Source organism: Leptopilina boulardi, unplaced genomic scaffold (genome assembly GCF_019393585.1).
Source record: "Leptopilina boulardi isolate dan_hultmark-lab unplaced genomic scaffold, ZJU_Lbou_2.1 LbouV2_38, whole genome shotgun sequence".
Lineage (NCBI taxonomy): Eukaryota > Metazoa > Arthropoda > Insecta > Hymenoptera > Figitidae > Leptopilina > Leptopilina boulardi.
This window is the reverse complement of record NW_026137951.1, coordinates 2,970,614-2,976,613: the sequence shown is the minus strand read 5'-3', so window position 1 is coordinate 2,976,613 and position 6,000 is coordinate 2,970,614. Positions and strand designations below refer to the sequence as shown.

General features: G+C 27.7%; 1 long non-coding RNA gene across 1 annotated transcript in view; it reads right to left on the bottom strand.

Annotated features, from left to right (window-relative positions):
• Positions 1–4,885: 4,885 nt before the first annotated feature.
• LOC127288193 (uncharacterized) overlaps positions 4,886–6,000 on the bottom strand; it is a 30,908-nt gene continuing 29,793 nt past the window's right edge. Inside the window, exon 3 of the long non-coding RNA XR_007844001.1 lies at positions 4,886–4,963. This is a non-coding gene — a long non-coding RNA (uncharacterized LOC127288193). The remainder of the gene's footprint in view (positions 4,964–6,000) is intronic.

The window sequence follows — 6,000 nt, the reverse complement described above, 5'->3', positions numbered from 1 at the left end:
AAAATAATAATTGACACCTGTTGATTCTATCGCAATAGACGATCTGACGATGATTGTCAATTTTTTAAACGTCAAAATTAATTTTCAAAACATTTTAGATCTATCAGAATCAACAGTTTTGAATTCTTGACATCATTAAATGGTTATATTGATCGAATAAAAAGGAATATCTAACTGCTGAAAAATAATTTGATTGCAAATTGTGGAATTTTGTATTTAAATAGAGAAAAAGAAGAAAGAAAAACTACAAATAGAATTTAAAAAGGTTTATTGAATTTTTTGTTTTAAAGATTTTTAACAAAATGAAAATATAAAATTGAAAATGTTCTTTTTTTGGTGAAGTGAAGTGAAGTGCACAACGTTTATGATCAACGATTGAAATAGAAATATTTTTTACTTAGTAAATTATAAAAAAAATTTTGCTCACACATTTTTTGTTTAAAAATTGTTAATCCAAATAGGTTACAAAAACTTTTTTTAACTAAAAATCATGATAATTTGAAAAGAAATTTTTTTTTATAAATCGTTGACCATAAACGTGAACTTCATCGAAATTCTTTTCATATTCATATATAGTTAGTTCTACAAACGAGGGAATATGAATCATATTTTAAAAAATTAAAATAGAGAATCCAATATTTCCAACGACTTTTCAAAAATTCATTGGATTCATTTAAAACTTGTTACTCGGGAATTTTAAATGTCGCTGTTTAAACATTTTAAACTTCTTCAAAATTCCCGGGAATATTTCCACTTGGGTGGTATGACTTATATTGCAAAAAAGTATCTTTGCAAAATTTATTTCGTTTTCTTCCTTCGATTGCAGAAATGACCATATAAAATCATATTCTAAGGCTTATATTTTTAATTTTTCAACAAACCTCTATTATGGTTTTTTTCAAACTGCTTGTAATTATTGTCACCTGTAGAATATTTTAAAATTTACAATGAAGTACAGTAGCATATATCTTATAATTAGGTGTGAAAATTTCTTCCATTTTCCATTGGAATTAGATATTTTTTGGCTTGAAAATTCTGGAATTTTAATTTCTACATTTTGTGACGACCGTATTTATTGTGAATATGCCCAGCGTACATGGTGACAGATGCTGCAATCCTTACAATTTAAAACCTCATAAAGGAAAAGATTTGCGTCATATTTCGAGTAGTTTGAAACAAAAATTTCCACAAATTCCGGATATTGCTAAAATTTGTGCGGCATGCAGGAAAATGAAAAATTCTACTATTGTTAACGATACTCCAGTCTCATTAAGTGTAGATGAAATGCTGCAGAATTTATCTATATCATCCGGTGCATCTTTACAACCTACAACAGAATCTCAATCAAACACAAAATCACAACGAGAAGTCGAATTAGAAGAGATGTTGAATGGATTGAAAGATAAATTCTCTTCTCTCGAAGTTAATGACCCTTTGAGGTTATCAATTTTGACTACAGTACCGGATTCGTGGTCAATAAGTCAAATTTCTCGTGAATTCAACTGCTCCAGGTACTTTGCTAAATTGGGAAAAGAATTGAAAGGTTTAAATGGTGTTTTAGGAGAAACAACTGCTAGGAAGGGTAAATCATTGCCAGAAATTACTAAGACACGAATTTATGAATTTTATAATAGTGAAGAAAATAGCAGAATCATGCCCGGTATTAAGGATGTTGTGTCTGTGAAAAGTGACAAGGGCAGAGAACTGGTCCAGAAGCGACTCCTTCTTGCCGATTTAAAAGGCCTTTATGTTCTTTATAATGAAAAGAATCCTGATTGTCCAGTAAGTTTTAGTAAATTCGCACAACTTCGACCAAAGCATTGTATTCTTGCTGGTGCTAGTGGTACACATTCGGTCTGCGTCTGTACAGTACACCAAAATTGCAAGTTGATGATTGACTCTGTCAATTTGAAGAATCTCACTAAAGATTCCGACTTGGTTGTAGAGAATTACAAAGATTGCCTACGACAAATTGTATGCGAAAACCCTGATGAAAATTGCTATTTGGGTGAATGTAGTAAATGCCCTGATATTATGAAATTGAATAAACGTTTTAGTGAACTTTTAGAGGAAAAAAATATTCATGACATACAGTTCAGGGTGTGGACAACTACTGATAGATCAACACTTCAGACGCGAATCCAACCGTCTTCAGAATTTGTTGATGAACTGTGTGACAAATTGATCATACTGAAACCTCATTCGTTTATTGCAAAAGAGCAGTCACGTTTCTATCAGGAAAGCAAAGAGAATTTAAAGAGTAGTGAAGTCCTAGCCATATTAGATTTTTCTGAAAATTACAAGTATGTTGTGCAAGATGCGTCGCAAGGATTTCATTTCAATAATTCACAATGTACAGTTTTACCAGTCGTATGTTATTATAAATTTGAGTCGAAACTTGAACACAAAAGTTTCATTTTCCTGTCAAATAGCACTACTCATGACACAGCTGCTGTATATACTGCACAGAAAATGCTGGTTCCTAAATTACGAAAAATCATTCCTCAGCTGGAAAAAATAATTTATTTTAGCGATGGAGCAAAGCAGCACTTCAAAAACAAATACCAGATGTTGAATCTTATGCACCACGAAAAAGATTTTGGCGTTGCAGCGGAATGGAATTGTTACGCAACTGCGCACGGTAAAGGACCTTAAGACGGTGTAGGAGCAGTTTTCAAAAGGGATGCTATGCATGCAAGTCTTCTTTGCAAACCACATGATTCCATCATAACATTTGAAAAACTTGTTGACTGGGCTAAGAGAAATTCACAGAAGACTGAAATTATGTCTTATAATTAAAAAGATCATAACAGAACGAAAAGGTTCTTAAACGCAAGATTTGCTGTAGCTCCACCAGTTCCAGAAATTCTAAGAAGTCACTGTTTCATTCCAAATAAAAACGAATTGATAATAAAAAGATTTTCAAATGCTTCGGATATTTCGACTCTTTCTTATAAGAAGATAAAAAAGTCAGAAGGTAATAAATCAAATATGATTTTTGTAATTTCTTGGACACTATACGACTTTTTGGTAACAAATTTTTTAACAATATCGTTAATTCCAGATTGTCAATAGTGTAACTTGTGACTGTTATGTGAAGTGAAGTGAACAAGCCACAGAACATGTTTTAATTAATAGTATTAATATTAACAATATTAATAATTATATAAATAATATTTTAACAACAATTAATTATAACTAATATTTATATTATAACTAATATTACGAAGGTATGTTTATTTGTAAATGCGTGTATGATGTGTATGATACTTAATAATATTATGATAGAATAGTGTGTATACGTGCCTAAAATATGTAAAGTTCGTAGTATGAGAATGAATAGTATCTTTAGAATACTTTAATAAATTTTCAGGTTTTCTCTTTAAAGATAGTTGCTGGACCAATTAATATTTTATAATAATTTGTTCAGCTCTACCTTTTAAGAGTTTTTCCTTCCGTTTATCGGTAATTTTGTGTTTAATTGACTTTTTTAATCTGCTGCCTCTTTTTCAGGATTTATATTAGGTCCATCACTTTAAATTTTTTAGAGAGAACGTCAAAATTGTAGTCAATACAATACTGCGTTAATAAGAAGACGATATGGCCCAATAAATAATTGCTAAAATTAAATATTTACAATTTTTTTGAATTTTTTGTAGTTTTTTTGAATTTTGTTAATAATAATATGAAATTCAAAAATTTTGCCACTCACCATTCGAAAGCTTACATTTTTCTGAAAATTTTAAGGGGTATTTGAACCTTTTTGGATTAAATTTATAGTGGGCAGCATAGATGTAAAACTGAGAAAGAATGCCCCATATATATATATATATATAGCATAATAGAATAGCCCTTAAATATAATCGGATCGAGTGAGAATATTGTGTGATTCTGAGAGCGTGACATCAAATGCTTCGCAACTATGTATATAGATCTGATAAAATCAGTGAAGAATTACCAACGGCTATTTAAACGACTTTCTGATGCAATGATACTGTCAGAATGCAAGTATAAACGCGATTATGTCATTGAATTAGGTCTACAATAAAAACTAGACAGAAATTCCTTGCGAATATATTATATTATATTTTAATATTTAATTAATAATTATTTTTTCCCTCAAGGAACATTTTTTTTTCAAAAATTGTTTTACTTACTATTTTATAATTATTATTGAAATTATGGAATTATTATAATTATAAATAAATATAAATTATTACACTGAAAAAAGGGTTTGGTATTGACAATCAAACGTTTGGTTGCATATTTAAGCAACCAAAATTTTTTTGTTGAATCAACAAAAAATTTTGGTTGTCTCAATTAAACTTTAGTTAGGACAACAAAAATCCTTTTTTTTCTAATTTTGGTTGTGTCAAACAAATTTTGGTTGAGACAATTAAAATTTTGTTGATTCAAAAAAAAAATTTTTGGTTGCTTAAATACCAACCAAACGTTTGGTTGTCAATACCAAACCCTTTTTTCAGTGTATTATTAAAATTATGTAAAAAATAATTTATTTTACAATAAATAATAATAATAATAAATAAGTTCTGCAAAGAAAAATTTGTCCTTGATAAAAATGTATAAATAATAAGTGTGATTTGAATAAAAAATAATAAAAAAAACCTAATGTCGGAGTTTTATTGTAACAATAGAAATGAAATTACAATAAAATTGCATTAATTTCACTTGGAGAAGATATGAGAAACTTGCATCATCAAATGAAGATGATGATCCACGCAGGAAGTGGACAGTTTTTTAGCTTCCGTTTTAAGAAAAATTCAGTTCACGGACATTAATGTATGACGCATCAACTTTAATTGCTACTTTATTACGGAAGAAGGTGTTATTTCATTGAAAATTGTAATTAGCAGTGCGAATTCTTACCATTTCTGTTATTGCCTCGTTTCCTTCATTTTGGTTCATTAGACCTTTCTCTCTTTCTGTTCTTCTATTATTGAATCTATAAAAGAATATAGAAAAAAATTAATTTCAAATTATTATTTAAAATAAATAATTTTCATTAAAAAAATTTATTGGAAATAAATGAAAAAATAAATATTAAAATTTTTACACTAGAAATAAATATAAAAAAAGTTAATTTTTTTCTAAGTCAAAAAAAAGTTTTTCTAAAAATCAAAAAATTGTCATCTCGATGACAATTTTGATTTCTTTTTTTTTGATATATTATTACTGATTGAACGATTCTTGTCAGGATAATTCCTTTAACAGCCAGGAGTGTTATTATCTCTTTATCTTGTTAGAAACTTGAAACTGTATATACATAGAGGTTTTATACAGAGATCACGTAATGGATATGGGAAACTTGATTATGATCAGTAGCAGGCGCATGTGACTCGTGGTTTAAATTAGTATAATTTGACCGATTAAAAGTAATAAGATCCGATTCTGCGTACATTTCTAATATTTTAGAATATAACATGCGCGCAAGTTTGATTTTCTCGCAAAAAAAAAAAAAGGAAAAAAATAAATAAACCAATTAAAATTCATTTAAATCGATGTGAACATAACAAATTTTAGAAAATAATTATTGCTATCAGGAAATCATCAATCAGGAAATAGTCTTCATCAATACAATCATTAGATTATAATAACAAGATTGAATTTTTTTTTTTATTCCGTCAATTTTTTGTTTTTTGCAAACAGATTATTTTAATAACTTAATCAAAATATTTTCTCCTTTTATGTTATATTATATTATATTTATATTATTTATAGTTTATTATATTTTTTTTACTATTTTATATTGTTTATTATTTATTATATATTTATTAATTATAAACATTTAATTTTTTCAATTAGTGAAAAATATTAAATCTAGATGGAATCGAACCCTGTGCCCTTTGTTTCTAAATGTTTAGTACTTTTAGCCCATTGAGCTAAAATACAATAATTAAAATTTTTTAACTATTTAAAAAAAATTCTGTTTTTATATTTATATATTAATTTGAAAATTGAAAAGGTTCAATATTTAAAAGA